This window comes from Taudactylus pleione, unplaced genomic scaffold (genome assembly GCF_031769625.1).
Source record: "Taudactylus pleione unplaced genomic scaffold, aTauple2 ptg001956l, whole genome shotgun sequence".
Classification (NCBI taxonomy): Eukaryota; Metazoa; Chordata; class Amphibia; order Anura; family Myobatrachidae; genus Taudactylus; species Taudactylus pleione.
The window spans coordinates 1,545,133-1,566,327 of NW_028286352.1; the positions used below are offsets into that span (position 1 = coordinate 1,545,133).

General features: G+C 44.2%; 1 long non-coding RNA gene across 1 annotated transcript in view; it reads right to left on the reverse strand.

The window, feature by feature from the left end:
* Positions 1-18,811: 18,811 nt before the first annotated feature.
* LOC148436098 (uncharacterized) overlaps positions 18,812-21,195 on the reverse strand; it is a 47,719-nt gene continuing 45,335 nt past the window's right edge. Inside the window, exon 4 of the long non-coding RNA XR_015876503.1 lies at positions 18,812-18,954. This is a non-coding gene — a long non-coding RNA (uncharacterized LOC148436098). The remainder of the gene's footprint in view (positions 18,955-21,195) is intronic.

The window sequence follows — 21,195 nt, forward strand, 5'->3', positions numbered from 1 at the left end:
ACAGTTAGGGTTAGGCACTAGGAGAGAGGGTTAGGCACTTACGGAGGGTAAGGGTTAGGCACTAGGAGAGAGGGTTAGGCACTTACGGAGGGTAAGGGTTAGGAACTAGGAGAGAAGGTTAAGGTTGGGCACTTACGGAGGGTAAGGGTTAGGCACTAGGAGAGATGGTTAGGTTTAGGAACCAAGCTGAGGGTTAGGGTGAAGTTCAAGATTAGAAAAAAAAAAGTGTTGAGCATTCCTGTGTCGACCATTTCCATGTCGATCTTTTGTACCTGTCGACCTTTTGTACTGTCTAACTTGTCAACCTGTTTCCATGTCGACCTTTTGGTGTTGACAAAATTAGTGTCGATCTTTTCATTGTCAACCTGTTGGATCACACCCGCAGTAAGGGGCTGTTCACAGAAATGGGTCTCGTAATCCTCAGCAAAGACACATATGTGTCTGTCAGTGGTCGTACAACTTTTGGTTGAATGACCTCTATACAAATATAAAGCTGATAATGATAACAATCGGCATCCGCTTCTAAATGGATAAGAGCACCTGGTTCCTCCCACTAGTACTGTGACTATTAGTGTGGCTGCTACAATCTGTTTGCATTATTTAATAGCTATGTACCATTGCTCCATATTAGGAAAGCAAATTCCCATTTGTTTTTGTTTTTTAAGGAGAAGATATTACATCTTTGCATTTAATTAAATATAATGAGGACTTGTAGTTTGTGTTTGTATCTGTACTTTATTATAGTTTGCATGGTAAATATGACCTAATATTTATTAATAACACTGTCAAGACACAGACAGACTGTCTTATGTACAGTATACGATGCTTCATTAAATACAATAACTGTGGGCCTGATTCAGAGCCACTCGTAAGCGGCCGCTCGTTCGCTCCGAGCGATGTTTGCCCAACTGCGCATGCGTACGGATCGTTATACGCATGCGTGAACCAGTCAGTGCGGTCGAAATTCATGTGCTCGCAAAATAGCGAATGCCTGATAATTTGAGTGACAGAAAGAGGCGTATGTGGGTGGTAACAGGGGAAGGTGCTTGAAAACGGGGAGTGGAGATCCGATCGCAGGCGTGCTTAAAGGTCAAAACGCGCGTTTTATGGGTGTGCATAATTAAAACAGCAGCGTCATTGACCACGTCACTGGGTTATTTTATAGTCAGAACTGCTCGCAAAATTGTGGTAGTAAAAACCAACCCCAAGAATAGCGAGCAGCTCATACCCTGGTCGATGTACTCGATTAATCTAATAAATAGCGGACATGACGTAGGATGCGAGCGGCCAGGGGGCGTAGTTTCCCAAAAAACGACCACAAGTTTTGTTCGACCGTTCAGACCTAGAGGCATGAACAGACTGCAAAGAGCGAACGGTTCATTTGAATAGTCACCCCTATTTTCTGGACGAGCGAGCGCTAATTGCGTCCGGCTCTGAATCAGGCCCTGTGTACTTTAAGATTAGCATTTAATGCTGTCAAGGAATATCAGATTTGTGTCCTCGTGCTGAATAGCACTGGAGCCCCTTCTGACACTCCTGGGTTATGCATGATAAGTTAAAGGACTATTTATAATTTTATGTCGAGTATGAGGTGTTTGTGGAACTACAAGTCCCAGCAATCCCTAGTCCCATTGACGTCTTATTAATGTGCAAGTATGCCCATGGCAACAGGGATTACAGGAACACGTAGTTCCACAAATTCACCTATGAGAAAAATACAAAGATGTATTTTAAAATAATTTCCATTTAAATGAAAACCCTAATTTATTAAACGCATAAAACAAAGGAAATCATATTAATGAAATAGCCCATGTGGAGTCTTCATCTACTGTGTGATCCTAAGTAAAGGAACATAAAAGAACATAACAGGAGAAGGCATTTCTCAGACCTACTGTGCCTGTTAGAGGAACGTCACTCAGCTGATTGCAGCTACAGCCTGTATTTACTGCTGCAATTTTATCTTCCACGTATGGTGCATCATAGAGCACTGGACACATCCGTGCACCAGCATCTACACTACCATGTAATAGAATATTACAGTATGTTTGTTTTTACATGAGAGCTCTGTTATGTTATGCGTATAATCCATTTTCTCTACCTATTGGATCTGACAGTGTTAATTGTCAAAAGCTATATAACAAATGTAAACATTTTGTTGTCAATTGATTCCATGATCAACATAACATGAGTTTAAGGATGTTTAGTTTATATAAGTGTATGCATAAAAAGCTATAAGAGGATAATAGCATAGGGTACCATATACAGAACACATACTCTACAACCTCACAGAATGACTGTTAAAAAGCTTACCCCATGTCCTCGATCAGGGGTTCACAACCATGGTCCTCAATGCACACTAACAGTCCAGTTAGTTAACAGAAGCCCCAGTGAGACTGCAAGTCTACTATATTACCACCGCTTACTATAACATAAATCCTGCTGCCACCCACATAGCCCTTACAGTGTGTGTACCACATACTTGCCGACTTGAGAATCCTCCTCCCCGGGAAAAGCCTGCGGAGGAGAAGCAGGTGGGAGGAGTTGGGGGCGGGGCCAGCCAAAATCGTGTTATTAAGCCCCGCTCCTCGCGGGAATTCTCCATGGCTGCGCATATTTTCAATAGGGGCAGGTCTAAATTACACGATTCTCATATAATCGTATCTTTAGGCCCAGCCCCCAACACATGGACCCGCCGATCACCGCTAATATTCTCCCCATACTGCCTACTTCACTAGGAAGTGGGAAGAATGCGGGAGAAGTGCCTACCCTTCTGGGGGTGCTGGGGTTTACCCGAAAAATCGGAAGCCTCCAACGAATTCTGGGAGGTTAGGCATATATGGTGTACCACCTGGCGAACTACAAAACCTAGCATATGGCGGCATCAGGGATATCTCTGGATTCTGTACCTGCTGCATTACAACCCTGTGTTATCCTGCTACCTGCCAACGCAGTGTCTGCCAATAAAAATGTGCCATATTCGCGGAGACAAAGTGAACAGAGGTAAGGTACCAGCCAATCAGCTCCTAACTGCCATGTCACAGGCTGCGTTTGAAAAAACTGCAGTTAGGAGCTGTACCTTATCACCGTTAACTTTATCTCCTAACACAGCTTAGTAAATAGACCCCTTTAAGTTTAAAACAGCTGATGCAGTGTTGGCATAAAGCTACAAATATCATTATTAGATCATTATTATTTTTTACTATCTTTTTACATTGCCGTATATGTTTTTCACTTTTGGCAGACTGCAATCGGAACATGATCAGATGCAGCTGGGACTTGTTTTGCCTCAGCTTACATAGCTACTGGCAAATCAACATACATTAATATTGTGTTGATATCTATTTATGTATACATAGTGAGCAGCTCTCATCGTGATCTGATCTGTGGAGACGTGGCTTACTTTTTATAACTGATGCTCGACATGATTTGATTTATGTGAATTATAATTGAAGATTGATCCCGGAAGGTTTATAAGGGGGGCACGACGCACTTCCCTGCAGTATGTGCCTTTAAAGAAACCTCTTCAGCCCAGTGAGCGGGTGTCTATTACACTCACTTCCATTGTACTGATTGATGTGTTGCCATTTGTGGAGATCTTATGATGAGAAAAGCATCAGTAACTGATAAACTTTACAAGCACAGACGTTTTTATTGAGACATATTGTCGTGAGCCGGGAAACAATTTATTTACTTTTGTTACATTGTATTAGGCAAGTTCTGCTGCGAATACATCAATAGCCGGCAATTATTAGTGAACTCATCCTACGGGCGAGAGTGATTGTCTCTCCACATGCCGGCATTTTGAAGGAGTCTTTGTGGATGTTATAAAAAGGTCATCTATCTATTACAAATACTCAAACAAGGAGAGGCTTATATTAACAACTAATTGCTGTACGACGTATTCGTCTTCTCGGCCAGCTGGAGGGCTGTTACTGACCGGTCGTACTTGGCTAATGGTTATATACACCATCATTATACGGATTATCATCACTGCTAAAGGAATATATGACCTGGCTATAATATCGATCCTGTCTGTGACTTCTAGTGGAACTATCTATGAGATGTACAGTATCAAAACTTGTAAAGAGCAGAGAATTAAACAGGGAGACGTTGTCCATAGCAACCAATCAGCTCCTACCAATCAGTCTATAGAATGTACTTGATAAATGCTAGCTACAAGCTGATTGGTTGTTAGGGCAACTCCTCAACTCGTAAGAAAATATGATACATTTCCACCTACAGTATGTACCTGAGTTCTCATCCTTAAGCTTTGGATTCTACAAAATTGTCTTGGAATTCATTTTTAGTGCCTGTCTGGTTATGGCTGCATTTCCATTTTGCACATTATTGCCTTTCATTTGTTTGCACACTTCGTCTTTCATGATCTGCTGTGTTTTATGGATGGCAAAGTCTAGCAAGGTCATGGATGCATGACCTGACAGTGGAAGTAGCAAGTGTAATGGGCTCATGGCCAGGCCCCAAACTCAACCAATCAACTGTGATGTTCTGGGTTGTTTGTGGACCCGGGGAGGTAGCAGGAGCGAACACAGAAGCAGATTTGAAAATAAAACTAGGATTTTTAATAAGTGCTTGAGTAGACATATAATGGCAGTAAATAAAAGTCCAGGAATATATAAATGTGCACAAGAGTTCTGTGGTGGGAGTAGAAGGGTTAATGTCCAAGTAGAAATAATTAGAGCTGTCCAGGTGTGCAGGTAGTGAAACTGAAAATAATCAAGCCAGGTTTGCAGGTAGTGAACTGAAAAATAATCAAGCCAGGTTTGCAGGTAGTGATCAGAAGCGCAGGATGTCAGCAGGCTCAGGCACTCAGGTATGGGCAAGGGTGATGGAGGAAGCGGGGTAGTCCAGTGGGAGCTAGGAGCTGACAGGCAGACTGGCAGACAGCGAATTCACAGGAACAGGTAAGCACAGAGAACTCCCTCTCAGCTAGGCTGAGATACACGTTGCACTGGCAAAGAAGGAAGGCACTGACCCTTCCTAAATACCCCATGCCGTGCTGTTACTGGCCGGAGGGAACATGTGACTCACCAGGATTGGCCAGCCGCATCACATGGCCAGAAGGCAAGATGGCGGCGCCCATGCCAAATGGAATGGAGACGCCGCCAGGCCTTACCAGCGCAGAGTGACAACAGGCCCGCACAACAACGCGCGCAGCCAAAGCCCCCCGCCAGACACCAGCTCCGCCACCAGACAGCCCGCGCCACAATGACCTCACAGGTGACACTCGCCTAGCGCCATGCTGAAATACCCTGGCCGTGACAGTACCCCCCCCCTTTTGGGGTGGCCTCAGGACACTCACCAGGCTTCTCCGGATGGGCAGAATGGAATCTCCTGATGAGCGTGGGAGCGTGGACATCACGAGCATCGGTCCAGCAACGTTCCTCTGGACCGTAACCTTTCCAGTCCAGCAAATACTGTAGATGACCTCTGCGTAGACGAGAGTCCAAGATCTGGGCGACCTCAAACTCAACTCCTCTCTCCGTCTGGACTCGAGGAGAAGCAGGTAGAGCACTATGGAATTTATTCAGGACCAGGGGCTTCAATAAGGAAATATGGAAGGAATTAGGGATTTTTAGGTATGGGGGTAACTGTAGACGATAGGCCACTGGATTAATGACTTCTGTTATGGAGAAGGGACCGATGAAGCATGGTGCAAATTTCATAGAAGGAACCCTCAGACGAAGATTCCGGGTGGATAACCAGACCTGGCTTCCAACTTGCATGCGTGGAACTATTCTACGCTTCTTATCGGCCTGGGTCTTATAGCGAGAGGATGCCTTCAACAAATCAGACCGTACTTGAGTCCAGATGGCAGCAAAATTCCGCACTGTGTCCTCCACGGCCGGAACATCGAAAACAGGCAGGCTTCGGAATTCGGGAACACGAGGATGAAGGCCATATACAACCTGAAATGGCGTTTGGTTAGTTGACGAGTGGTAGGAAGCATTATGTGCAAACTCAGCCCACGGCAGCAAGGCAGCCCAATTGTCCTGGGAAGATGACATAAAAATTCTTAAGAAAGTCTCTAGATCTTGATTAACTCTCTCGGTGGAGCCGTTGCTTTGCGGATGGTAGGCTGTGGAAAAGTTTAACTTCACTTGAAGAACAGAACACAAAGCCCTCCAGAATTTTGCAGTAAACTGCACACCACGGTCAGAGACAATTTCAGCAGGAAGGCCGTGTAGACGAAATATGTGTTGGACAAACAACTGTGCCAGGTCAGGGGCAGAAGGTAACTTCTTCAACGGTATATAGTGGACCATCTTAGAAAATCGGTCTATTACAACCCAGATAGTGTTGAAACCTTGAGAGACTGGCAGGTCTGTGACGAAATCCATGGAGAGATGCGTCCATGGACGTGATGGAGTAGGTAATGGAAGCAATTCCCCAGCTGGAGCTTGTCGTGATGATTTATGCTGGGCACAGGAGGAGCAGGAAGAGATAAACTCCATTATGTCTGCCTTCATAGAAGGCCACCAATAGTGTCTTTTCAGGAACTCCAAGGTCTTCCGAGTGCCTGAGTGCCCTGCGAAGCGAGAGGAATGTGCCCAAGTGAGAAGCTGCTTCCTTAATTCCGGGGCCACAAATGATTTTCCCGTAGGAGGCTGAAGTTGTAATGCGGCGAAAACTCTTGATTCCAAGACAGGGGTTTTGGTTTGATTTTCAGATTGATCATCACAGAGGAGAGATCTCGATAGGGCATCAGCCTTCTGATTAAGTGCTCCAGACCGAAAGGTCAGGGTGAACTGAAAGCTGGCAAAGAATATTGCCCAGCGGGCCAAACGAGGACTCACACATTGGAGGTTTTTGAGAAATAGGAGATTTCTATGGTCCGTAAATACAGTAAATGGAAACTTGGCGCCTTCTAGCAAATATCTCCATTCTTTCAACGCCAACTTTACAGCTAGTAGTTCTTGCTCACCTATGGCGTAGTTCCTTTCGGCAGGTGAGAATTTTTTAGAAAAGAACCCACACGGATGGACTCGGTTGTCCTCATAACGTTGAGACAAGACTGCTCCCACAGCTTCAGATGATGCATCTACTTCCAACAAAAAAGACCTGTCCAGATCTGGTTGTCGAAGAACTGGTGCTGAGATGAAGGCCTGTTTTAGAAGATGAAAGGCAGACTCTGCCTCAGGTGACCATTGGGCAGGATTAGCACCTTTGCGGGTCAAGGCTGTAATGGGAGGCAGCAGTGTAGAAAATCCCTTAATGAAGCGTCTATAATAATTGGTGAAGCCCAACAATCTCTGGATGGCCTTCAGTGTCTGAGGTCGGGTCCAATCCAGAATTGCTTGTACCTTCTTGGGGTCCATTTCTAAACTGGAGCCAGATATTACATAGCCGAGAAAAGGTACACTGGGCACTCCAAAGACGCACTTCTCCAGTTTGCAGTAAAGGTGGTTTTCTCTCAAACGGGTCAGGACTTCCTTAACATGTTCTTGATGTTTAGCCACAGAGGGTGAAAAAATCAGTATGTCATCCAGATAGACAACAACCGAAACATATAAGAGATCCCGGAAAATCTCATTAACGAAACTTTGAAAGACAGCAGGGGCGTTACACAATCCAAAAGGCATTACTAAATACTCGAAATGTCCATCTCTGGTATTAAAAGCGGTCTTCCATTCATCGCCAGCTCGGATACGAATGAGGTTGTAAGCCCCTCTTAGATCTAATTTAGAAAAAATGACAGAGCCCTTGACCCTATCAAACAACTCAGTAATCAGGGGAAGAGGGTATCGATTTTTTACAGTAATGTCATTAAGGCCTCGATAATCGATACATGGTCTTAGACCACCGTCCTTCTTGCCAACGAGGAAAAACCCAGCTCCGGCAGGTGAAGTAGAGGGGCGGATGAACCCCTTTGCCAGGTTGTCCCGGATGTACTCGGTCATGGCTTGAGTCTCAGGCAAGGACAGCGGATAGGTACGACCACGAGGTGGCATCTTATCAGGTATCAATTCAATTGGACAGTCCCATTCCCTATGAGGGGGTAAGATATTTGCTTGTTGTTCAGAGAAAACGATGGCAAACATCTGATATTCCTTGGGAATGGCAGAAGAAACTAATGAAACTGTCTTTCTCACAGGTCGAATTTTTGGAAGACAGGATTTCTGACAGTCCATACCCCATGACAGAATCTGCATAGAACTCCAATCAATCCTGGGATTATGTTTACGTAACCAGGGTAGACCAAGAACTATTTCTTGAGAGGCCTCTGATATCACCAGGAATTTTAAGGACTCAGAATGAAGTGCCCCAATTCGGACCAATACAGGTTGAGTCTCTTTGGTGACTATCCCGTTAGTCAGAGGGCGTCCGTCTATCGAGGTCAGAGAGATAGCATGGTTGAGAGACAAACAAGGTATCTGAAATTTATCAATGAAACTAGACGTTATGAAATTTCCGGCTGCTCCTGAGTCGATTAGAGCAGTAGCAAAGACAGGTTTGGGTTTAAGATCCAAGGCTAGGGTAATCGTGAAATCTTTAATTTTTGGAGACGGGTTCATAACTCCTAACTTGATGTATCCAGGGTCAGTTAGGATTTGGCATTTCCCGGTTTACGGGGGCAGGAGATCAGCAGGTGACCAGACTCTCCGCAGTACAGACAGAGGTTCTTTTGCATTCTTCTCTGACGTTCTTCTTTGGAGAGGTGTGTATGATTCACCTGCATAGGCTCCTCTTCAGTGGGAGAAAGAATGGGACGGGTAGAAATGGAGGGGGTAAATGACCTTTGCTGGTCAGTTCTGTTTTTTTCAGCCTGACGTTTACTGAAGCGTAAGTCAACTTTGATACACAATGAAATCATGTCATTCAGATTAGTAGGAAGCTCTCGAGTGACTAGATCATCCTTTAGTCGGTCTGACAACCCATGCCAGAAGGCCGAGGTGAGGGCTTCCTCATTCCATTTGAGCTCTGATGCTAAAATTTGAAATTGCACGGCATATTGACTGACAGGACGGACCCCTTGTCTCAGTGTCATGATGTTTGATGATGCTGATACAGTAACCCCAGGTTCATCGAAAATCCTCCTGAAGGATGACACAAAGCCTGCGTAATTATCCAGCAGTGGATCTGAGCGCTCCCAGAGTGGGGAAGCCCATTCCAAGGCCTGGCCGGATAACAGAGAGACTATATAAGCCACTTTAGTTCTTGCAGTTGGAAAGTTGTCAGGCTGCAGGGTAAAATGTATGTCACACTGATTTAGGAATCCTCGGCAGAGTTTAGGATTGCCGTCAAATTTATTTGGTAAAGGAAGATGTAAGCGGGAAGATGATCTGCCTCCTGTATTCCCAGACGCTGATGCGGATGTAGATGCTGGTACTTCAGGGGTAGAAAAGGAAGTTTGCAAACTATCCTGTCGCTTGGACATCTCTTGCAGAAATTGAGCCATCTGATGCTGCATGTTTTCCAGATTTTCTAAACGACCAGAAATGCGCCGAAACAAATCCACTCCTGACTCCTGATCCGTGGCTGGCTCCATGGGGCCAGTGCAAACTGTTGTGTTCTGGGTTGTTTGTGGACCCGGGGTGGTAGCAGGAGCGAACACAGAAGCAGATTTGAAAATAAAACTAGGATTTTAATAAGTGCTTGAGTAGACATATAATGGCAGTAAATAAAAGTCCAGGAATATATAAATGTGCACAAGAGTTCAGTGGTGGGAGTAGAAGGGTTAATGTCCAAGTAGAAATAATTAGAGCTGTCCAGGTGTGCAGGTAGTGAAACTGAAAATAATCAAGCCAGGTTTGCAGGTAGTGAACTGAAAAATAATCAAGCCAGGTTTGCAGGTAGTGAACAGAAGTGCAGGATGTCAGCAGGCTCAGGCACTCAGGTATGGGCAAGGGTGATGGAGGAAGCGGGGTAGTCCAGTGGGAGCTAGGAGCTGACAGGCAGACTGGCAGACAGCGAATTCACAGGAACAGGTAAGCACAGAGAACTCCCTCTCAGCTAGGCTGAGATACACATTGCACTGGCAAAGAAGGAAGGCACTGACCCTTCCTAAATACCCCATGCCGTGCTGTTACTGGCCGGAGGGAACATGTGACTCACCAGGATTGGCCAGCCGCATCACATGGCCAGAAGGCAAGATGGCGGCGCCCATGCCAAATGGAATGGAGACGCCTCCAGGCCTTACCAGCGCAGAGTGACAACAGGCCCGCACAACAACGCGCGCAGCCAAAGCCCCCCGCCAGACACCAGCTCCGCCACCAGACAGCCCGCGCCACAATGACCTCACAGGTAACTCTCGCCTAGCGCCATGCTGAAATACCCTGGCCGTGACATCAACCCAATGTTCCAAATCATGGTTGTGCAGGGGATTGTCAGTGGGGTGCGGCCTTATTGTGGGGGTGGGGTGCGTCCTACAGTCAGCAACCCCAGCTGTGTCATATTTATAATAATAATGGTAACAATGACTTGTGTACTCTCTGGACCTGCATTTAACTGAGCCCATGAAGCCCATTAAGTTTTTGTTATTTTTTTTAACCTTAATGGCATTATATACTACACATCGCATTGCCGAGAATCTTTCATTGTTCAAAAGAGACATTAACATTTGGGTTGATAGTCAGAAATGTATTCAACTATACTCACACAAGTTCAAAAGATAGATCACCACCATTGCTTCTCTCTCCCCTTCCGCTCTTTCTTTCTCCCTCTCTGGGGTAGATGCACCAAGTCTTGGAGAGATAAAGTGGAGCTGTCGGGCAACCACACGATGCGAAAAGGGTGTGTGGCTTGGAGCATACCGCGTCATTGGGGTGGGGCATAGGCCATGACAGCGCAGTCGCGTCATATTGGCCTCGCACATTCTTCACAATGCAGAGATGAATGGCATTGTGAGGCAGGGGGCTGGGCTATGATGATGCAATTCAGCGCAAATCGCATCACCCCCCCCCCCTGCTGCTGAGGTTTATACAGCCGGCTCGCTGGGGCCGGGAGGCTTGCCTGGCTTTCCTGGGGGCTGGGAGTGGCACCCGATTTTCGGGAGGCTCCCGGCTGAATCGGGAGGGTAGGCAAGTATGGTCTATTTAAGCCTTGGATGGAGATAAAGTGAACGGAGATAAAGTACCAGCCAACCAGCTCCTAATAAAATAATCATCTTCTTTTTTTCTGCGTTTGTGTGTGAAATGTTTGCGCAGTAGCCACACCTGCATCCTCAAAGCAGCAGCGACAAGCGTGCATCTGTCTGTTAAAGGGGGAGTGTAACCCTCAAAGTGCGCTCCACAAACAATAAAAAAATTCTTCTTTTTTTTTCTGTCTTTGTGAATTGTGTGGGCTGTAGCCGCACCTGCATCCTCAAAGCAGCAGCGACAAGCGTGCTTCTGTCTGTTAAAGGGTGGTGTAACTCCCAAAGTGCGCTCCAACCAAAATAAAATAATCTTTTTTACTGTGTTTGTGTGAGAAATGTATGCGCAGTAGCCGCACCTTCATCCTCAAAGCAGCAGCGACAAGCGTGCGTCTGTCTGTTAAAGGATTACATCGGTGACAGTATCCAAGTAGGCATGTCAGACAGTCCGTACATGTACTGGCAGGAAAAAGAGGCAATTTGGAGGCCCCTGTACAAACTGGCTCTATTTTACCTGAGTTGCCCCCCCTCCAGTGTGTACTCCGAAAGAGTGTTTAGTGCAGCCGGGAACCTTGTCAGCAAAAGGCGTAGGAGGTTGCTTCCAGAAAATGTGAAGATAATGTTCATAAAAATGAATTATCAACTCTTCCAGGGAGACCAGCCTCCAGAACGTACAGAGGGACCTGTGGTGGTGGATTCCAGCGGGGACGAGTTAATAGTCTGTGAGGATGTACACAACACTGAAGAGGGTGAGGAATCGGTGGATTAGGACGACATCTTGCCTCCGTAGAGCCAGTTTGTGCAGGGACAGATTAATTGCCAGCTTGTTTTGTGGGGGGCCCAAACGAACCAATCATTTCAGCCACAGTCGTGTGGCAGACCCTGGCGCTGAAATGATTGATTTGTTAAAGTGTGCATGTCCTGTTTATACAACATAAGGGTGGGTGGGAGGGCCCAAGGACAATTCCATTTTGCACCTCTTTTTTTTCTTTGCATTATGTACTGTTTGGGGCCTAGTTTTTCAAACTGCCATCCTGTCTGCCACTGCAGTGCCACTCCTAGATGGGCCACGTGTTTGTGCCGCCCACTCGTGTCGCTTAGCATAGCCTTTTGGACATAAAAACATTATTGTGAGGTGTTCAGAATAGACCGGAAATGAGTGGAAATTAAGGTTATTGAGGTTAATAATAGCATAGGAGCAGAAAAACCAACACATTCTGTGATTTTAGCAGTTTTTATTCTTTTTTTAAAAAATAATCCAGATCCAAAACACAAAACCCAAAACACGGAAGGATGGTTTTGGAAAAACCAATCCAGATCCAAAACAAGAAGAAAGATCCAGATCCAAAACACGAAAAGTGGCCGGTGCACACCCCTAATATATGCACATACTAATTATATATATATATATATATATATATATGTAGGTACAGTTACATCCCAGGGGTTGGTGGAAACAAGAGATAGATATAAACTCTCTCAAATATTTTCCTTCCTATTGCCCAGATCGAATGGAAATATATATACACATTTTAAAATGATTGATTTTCTAAATAGGTTTAGAGGAAGCACGTTCTATCCCTACTTGACTGCAGCTCACAGTTCTATTTGTGCATCATGGTTATAAAGCCGCACAGTGGTATTGAGCTATGGGACAGTAATGCCTGTAGCAAACTACAAAGTTATATTCTAGACCTTGATCACTGTAAATGCCAGAAAACAGGAACGCAAGGCTTTTACAGCGTACAAACATGAAAAAGAGAAATATTGGATAAAGGATACATAAACTGATAATGTATTAAGTATTTTTTTTTTTATAGTTTAGTACAGGTTTATGCTGTATTTTGCTTAGAGGCTATAAACCGATCACAGTCGATATTTTTATCCTTGTTGGCTATATCAGTTATGGTTATTACAGCTGTGGCAAGATCAGCTTTAAAACATGGCCACTTAACTATTTCTAATTACAGCAGTAAAACGACTGCTACGGACAACAGGCGCAAGTTTGTGTCTAGGCAAACCGCTTCACGGACAAATGGAAATATCAGGGGCAGCGAGGCCGATAAATAATTTAAGCGAATGGCAGGAATCCAGAGACAATTTGCTTTGTTGAAAATAACCTTTACAGAACCTGTATGCTATATATTAATGGGTGGAAAAAAAACTAATTATCCCCGCTAAGATCCAGGGAACAGCTATACTTTACTTTATTGCTAGGTATGGATTTTAATGTTGACCACGCTTGAAATATTTTCTTTTATGGGCTTCTAGCAATAGTGATGCTCATTAAAAACCCCAGGGTTTCTTTTTAGGCTTGAAAGAAAACGACAGCATTGCAAACATTATTGGATAATTTACATCGCCTAGACTAGCAGTGTGTTGCAAATGTAGAATCATTCTGTAATGTATTAAATCATTATTAGATTTTTTAAACATGATGTTGATGGAGTAACTTTGCCTCCTGGAGCTTACAATCTAACAAGCCGACAATAACAATTTTTGAAGATTCACAAGGAGCTGATACTCTGTTTGGCTAGTTTTCATGATGTAGGACAGGGCCATAACTAGGCCGGCAAGGCCAGTGCTACCGCACAGAGCGCAGACGCAAGCTGCAATTTTTTTATTAAAGGTGCATCTGGCTCTTTCACTGCACTCTCTGTAGAACCGCCTTTCTGACTGCCGCACGATGTGTAGGGATGTAGATATCATGATGTCACTCCCACAGTGACGATCGAGGTGCCATTGGGTGGCGGTAGCAGCAGGGCGGCTTTGGCTTGCGCAGTAACTATGTCAGTGTGCAGACAGTGTGGCCGACTGAACTCACAGATTGGCGGCCGGGAATGTGATGTTACTGTGACTCATCCTATGGAAGGGAACATTACTTGGTGGCATAATGTGTAAAAGGGGCACTACTATGTGGCATAATGTGTACGGGCATAACTGTGTGGCATAATGTGTAAGGGACACTACTGTGTGGCATAATGAGTAAGGGGCATTACTGTGTGGCATGTGTAAGGGGAACTACTGTGTGGCATAATTTGAAAGGGGCATTGCAATGTGGCATAATGTGTAAGGGGCACTACTGTGTGGTATAATGTGTAAGGGGCATTGCTGTGTAGCATAATGTGTAAGGGGCACTATTGTGTGGCATAATGTGTAAGGGACACTACTGTGTGGCAAATGTGTAAGTAGCACTACTGTGTGGCATAATGAGTAAGGGGCATTACTGTGTGGCATGTGTAAGGGGAACTACTGTGTGGCATAATTTGAAAGGGGCACTGCTATGTGGCATAATGTGTAAGGGGCACTACTGTGTGGTATAATGTGTAAGGGGCATTGCTGTGTAGCATAATGTGTAAGGGGCACTACTGTGTGACATAATGTGTAAGGGGCACTACTGTGCACCATAATGTGTAAGGGGCATTACTGAGTATAAGGGCTTGGTTTATTCAGCAGTGATCTGGATGTACAGCCATGCTTACAGTTTAGTATGTAACAGCCTCTCAGCAAGGAGAGGAACTTGAGCGGAATGTACAGGCACCAGCCAGTGTCTGTACTGGGGTAGCGGTGCAGGATATAAGTGGTGACAATCGGTATGTAATGCAATAATGTCAGGGTCTTACAGCGCTAAGTGGAACATCATTGTGGCAAGATGGTGCCGCGCATGCTCAGAAGACTAAATGGCGGCCATCTTGGTTAGGGAATGAAGTCTCCCAGACAGAACCAAATTTAGAGACTGCTCATGTTGCGCTCTTCAGGTTTTAACAGTATGCAATATACGCATAGTCATTTAAATATTAATTATATGTAGTTTAAATTATATGGATATTAGAAATTAGAGAAGAGCTTTGTAAATATACAAATACGATGGCTAGAACGTTTATTAGATGGTTTTGCTAGACACAAGAAACACCTGTCTGTAGTTAAGAAACGTACCTGTCTCCTCCTGACTCACTTTGGAAGTATTTGATGATCTGATATGCTAAGTCATTGCCATAGGCGTGTTTAGCATATCTCCTTAGGGTGTGCACAGCACAATTCTTTAGGGTGTGCACGCAAGTATTATTATTTTTTTTTTAAAGAAGAGCTTTTATCCATCAATCATCTCCATGCCCTTTAATTATCATTATTCTTCATACATAACATTTCATAATTATCATCATCATCCTTAATGTACTTCTCTTGTACTTATTCTCCATAACCCCCACATCTTTATAATATTCACCGGACCGCCCTTCCCCATAGTTCAGAAGTACACAGTAATAGAATATATTTTGTTGTTCTATGCACATGAAATATGAACATATTCGTTTTTGCTAAACTGTTGTTCCAATGTGCTCTTTTATGCTGCAATATGTTTGTTTCACCAAAGCAGGCATGCCAGGTGTATCATCTTTCACCCAGCGGACTATGGGGCATATTTATCAATCTTTTTCCTACTAAAATGATGCAAAAATGGGTGTTTTCATACCATTTTCACATTATTTGGAGGATAATTCACAAGATTCTCCTAGAAGCCTTTGTTTAGTAAGCAGATCACATTTCTTATACCTGTAATGGGAAATATAATCTATTCACATTTAAGAAAATTTGAACAAATACAGTTAGAGAGCCCTGCGATTATTATGCTATTTGGATATGGCATTATGCAGCCCCTATCCTGTTTCATCTACTCCAGCTTAGCCTTTCCTGCCTGCTGACAGGGAGAGCAGAACCCGGAGTAGGCTTCTGTGATCAGCCTTGTGTGTCTGACATACCATAGGCTGATCACAGTGAAAAAAATAATAATTAAAAAAAACACTTACCACCACTCAGTGATCGGCGATCCAGTGAGCATCTTGGGGACCCAGTCATCTGATCGCTGTGCCCTGGTCTTTTGGTCTGTAAACTGAGATGCTGTGAAGTTTACTGCAAGGATCAGTTAAGGACCGAGGAGCTCACCTTGAGAAGTGCGGGGAGAGGATTTGCATGCAATCCTTGCGATGTATTCAAATACCGCAATGCGAATTTGGCTGAATTTATCACATCCATCTGCATCTGGGATAAGGATTGTGATAAATGTGCCCCTGTACATTTAATTGTTCCTATACTAGCATGCTAAATTACTATGTACAGCAGTACATGTCGTAATGTTTACTTTAAAAGAGTTTTTTTTATCACTAATGTAATTGATATGAAAGGACAATTTCCTACTTTAAAATTGGATTATATTTTCCCAACAATCTCACTGACCTAAGGTTTACACATTGGCAGAATTGTCATTGGTAAGGCTGTTGTTTGCATACTGTATTTATGTTTAATAGAGCCTGCTTCTTGCTGAGTGCATAATATCGGATTTTCCTTGCTAGAATCTTTACACAGCTAGTGCAATTAAATTAATTTACCCCGATTGTTGTAATCAGCTATTGTTTCAACTATAGTGAAACCAAATAGGCACTGTATGTTTCATTTCTTAATACGTATTAATTTTAAAATTGTGATAGAGCTGTAAAGGAAAGCTAAGCATTTACTTATCATTGTCTTGAATGTACTTACTCTCTATAGGAATACATTTATTTATTCAGACACTATTATTCAGATTTAATCAAATTCTAGAATGTCTGTCTGTCTGTCTGTCGCTAGCCATACATCTACACGACCAGCATAAGATCCGATTTATCATACGATTTCCCTACGACTCCCCGGAGCACCCTGGCAGTTCCGGCAGCATGTTTGTTGTTTTTCTTAGCACAGGATCTGTCGTAAGATCGATCCTGTGTCTCACAGGCTCATAAGGGAAACAGAATTTCCGCACAATGGATAACATGAACAAAATAAACGGCACGATCTGCACACGATACGATGGACAAGATGTGCTGCACATCTGAAGATAAGAACCGACTAAATAGGAGCTGCGGGTGCGCGCAACGGATCGTATCTTGCTAAATAAATACACGATTTTCACAACATCCATCTTATGACACGTCGAAAATCGGGCAATCGGCCCAAAATCGTGCAGGTGTATGGCCAGCATAAGAAGTGTTACACAATTACTGCAACAACAGTAACTCAAAAACTGACTAGTTCTCCCAAGCATATCAAAGCTTGGAGAGAGATAAGGTTCCAACCAATCAGCTTCTAAAGCTGCGTACACACGGTACAATAAAAATGGACGATATGAACGATCATATCGTTATCGTTCATATTGTGTATTTTTTGGTGCCATCAACGACCTGCGATGTGCGGGCACGTATGGACGATAAAGATATCATTCCATCGACCGTGCATCGATATCGACCAGGTACTATAGGGACCCGCGATCGTTGATCGTGGGTCGCTGGTGGGTTGGTGGTGTGCAGGATGATTGATATCGATCATCCATCACACCGGGAAGGTGCAGGAAGATCGTTCGTTCAGCGATATCGTTATCGCTGAAGATCATTGGGTGTGTATGCACCATTACTTTCAGTTTACAAGGCAGTGTTTGAAAAATGACAGTTAGGAGCTGATTGGTTGGTACCTAATCTCTCTCCTCTTTATCTCTGTCCAAGCTTTTATAAGTCTCCATCTAAATTACATAAGTGCAAACCTGTACAAATTCTCTTTATAGGGTGAGATGCATGAGGCATGGCATTAGGTATGCGATGCATCCCGCCACCCTTCTCATGCATGAAGAAATTCAAAAAGAACCACTCTCTCGGTAAGAGCGGCCCTTTGCAAATGAGGGACTTCCAGGTCTATGACCCAGAAGTCCCTCTGGTGCCCTTCTGCACATGCGCAGAAGAATGCACGTGCCGCGGGGGGTGCTGGGAAGGATCTGATTGGATCCCTGTCTCAGCACTCTCCCAAAAGAAGTCCATAGACTTCTATGGGTAACGCCATCAGGAAGATGACTTTACCCACTGCAACCAAGCCCTGGAGTGCATGGCATTCCGGGGCTTGGTGCATATGAGAAATGCTGTCAAACCTGTGTTTCGGGGGTCTGACCACATTTTCCCTTCGCTGCATCCCGCCCACAATCTCACCTGCCTACTCTTGTATGAACGCACTTGGAATTACAGGTAAGGTCATAGATTTATTGGCTGGAAAATGGCAGTGTCTGCACGTTGTGTGCTACTGTTATTTATTTAAGGTGAATATTTTTAATTGCAAAAACAATAGCCCAGATATCTAAGAACACCTGGGCATAAAGACTATCTGCTAATCAAACACCAAAGCCTCATAGCAGGCATGTATGTACTGTACCTAACACGTAAGTAATGTCCACCAAAGAGAAATGGATGCCATTGTGCTATTCGTGACCACACTTGTGTCTCGTGTAAAGTAGAACACAATTATTCAGCCTCACAATTCTGTTCTTACCTGAGCATATCTTAACATTTATACTGCTCAAAATACAGCCTTAAGATGTTGACCACATCAGGATCCACTGTAAGTTCATTCCTAGCCCTCGAGGGTTCTATGTGCTGGATGCCAATCAGGTCACCTTTGTAACAACCAATCCGAGGAAAGATGCTCTGATTGGCAGCTCAGAGACAGTATGTTTCAAATGTTTTCTTTTCTTTTATTTACTATGATTAGAAACACTTCAGTTCATATCCACACATAAACCAGGATATAACCACCTATCGGTTATCATTCATCCAACGTAATGAGTCCAAATAATGTTTTAATGTTGCAATATTCTATATTGTATATAATATTTATACTTTATTAGCATATAAACATTTGGACAGCCAAACAGGGTTAGAAGCACACATAACAAAGAGTAATATACAATAAGGAGATGACATCCACTTTGGTAGTCACATCAAGATCTTGCAGGAATTGTCTTGACTTAACATCTGCTGTACACTGATGGTTTACTGTATTTCAAAGTGGCGCTGGTGGGGTATGAGATAGACAAAAGGTAAATATACAAATAAGAAGACGAATAAAAGACTAATAAAACTTCCCTCTTCAGTATGTTGTACGTATCCGACCAAATTCAGGAATATGTGAAGACTTAAAGATAAAATATCATTGTGCAACACTGTTTGACATTTATAATTATCTTGCTCTAAATAGATCTCTTTGTTTACTTTAGTGTGTAACCATACATGCACTTTGAGACAATAGTAAAAGAGCAAACAATTTTTATTAGAGGAAATAAATTATATATATATATTGAAGAAAAAATGGATGTGTGGTATAAAACTGCAGGGAACCCCTAAAACTCAGGGCCTATTTTCCTGATAGAGTGATGCCTGGGCGATAACCTGAGAGGCCAGAACACCAGAGTTTTATACCACACATCCATTTACATCATCTCTCTGGTAAAAGTCCCTAGTTTGGACAACCATATTACCTCACTTAACTTTTATTAGATTTTATCTTCACTAATAAAACACAAAGGGGTAAATCTACTAAAGTGAGAGTTTTTAGAAGTGGAGGTGTTGCCCATAGCAACCAATCAGATTCTAGCTATTATGTTCTAGAAGGTGCTAGTTAAATGTTAAGTAGAATCTGGTTGGTTGCTAAGGGCAACATCTCCACTTCTAAAACTCTCACTTCAGTAAATATACCCCTGAGCTTCGATGCAGAATTCTCTTGTGAAATCCATTGTGACCCACAAGAATATCTTCCGTTGCACAAGTCTCGCATATTAGAGGCTATTCTTTAGGAGCATGTACATAGCCTTTGCTTCAAATATTTGAATGCGCTGTAAATTGTGAGGACTTGTTGCTAAATCGACTATGGACAGCTGGGACCATCAACACTGACAACCGTGTATGATACAAGACTCTTATATAGCACTGACTCTTATATAGCACTGACTAGACGCCCGCTTGGACTCTGCTGAAATGGGCATCCAAAAAATATGAGATATGGTAAGAACTTACCCTTGTTATCTCTATTTCTACGAAGTCCATAGGGTTCCACAGGATACCTTGGGGTATAGGTGATGACGTCAGGCATCGGGCACCATAGAGTTAAGTTTTCAACCTCCCAGGATGCACTAGGGTCCCCCTCCTATACCCCGAGCAAAGGCATCTCAGTTACGTACCAAGCCATAGGCCGGAGGAATAGAAGGAAGAGAGAGAAAAAAGATCTGGACACACACAAGAATCACATTCTCACGAGACGGAAAAACCGGTGACCAGAGTAAAGCCCATCTGCAGCACAGGTGCGACAGGGCGGGAGTCCTGTGGAACCCTATGGACTTCGTAGAAATAGAGATAACAAGGGTAAGTTCTTACCATATCTCATATTTTCTACTTCAGGGTCCATAGGGTATCCCGCGGAGCTCCAAAATGTTTATGGGAAGCTCTGCTTCTGCCTGAGTCCACCTGCCCTGAAACAAGTGCGGACCCGAAACTGCTCCCCAGCCCCGAAGACTGGCGTCGTTGTCAACAGGACCCAATTCGCCACCCAGAACAGACGACCCTTGTTGAGATGGGTCGTCTGCAACCACCAGGCTAGGGACAGGCGAACCACCGGAGTGAGCACCATCGACTGGGATTTGAGACTCTGAGGCAGACCATTCCATTTGGACAGGATCAGGTGCTGCAGAGGTCTGGAGTGAAACTGGGCATATTCCACCATGTCGAATACAGACACCATGGAGCCCAGTAACCTCATCGCCGAGTGCAGAGACACCCGGCGGCTCTGCAGAGACACCCGGCGGCTCTGCAGACAACTGCGCACCCTCGACTGCAAGGCAGAGATCTTTTCCCCCGTCACAAAGATCCTCTGCTGTCCGGAGTCCAATAAGGCTCCGAGGTGCAGAATCCGCTGAGACGGGATCAGTGTGGACTTCTGCCAGTTTATCAACCAGCCGTGCCGTTGCAGTAACGCAATGGTCAGGTCCAAGTGGCGCAGAAGGAGCTCTGGAGATCCTGCCACCAAGAGAAGGTCGTCCAAGTACGGTAACATGCGGACTCCCTGCAGCCGCAGGGAAGCCGCCATGACCGCCATCGCCTTGATGAAAACACGTGGTGCTGTCGCCAGGCCAAAAGGCAACGCCCGGAACTGAAAGTGGTAGTTGCGGATTGCAAACCTGAGGAACTGTTGATGGCGCAAAAGAATAGGGACATGCAGGTAAGCGTCCTGTATGTCCAACAGCACCATATAGTCCCCAGGTT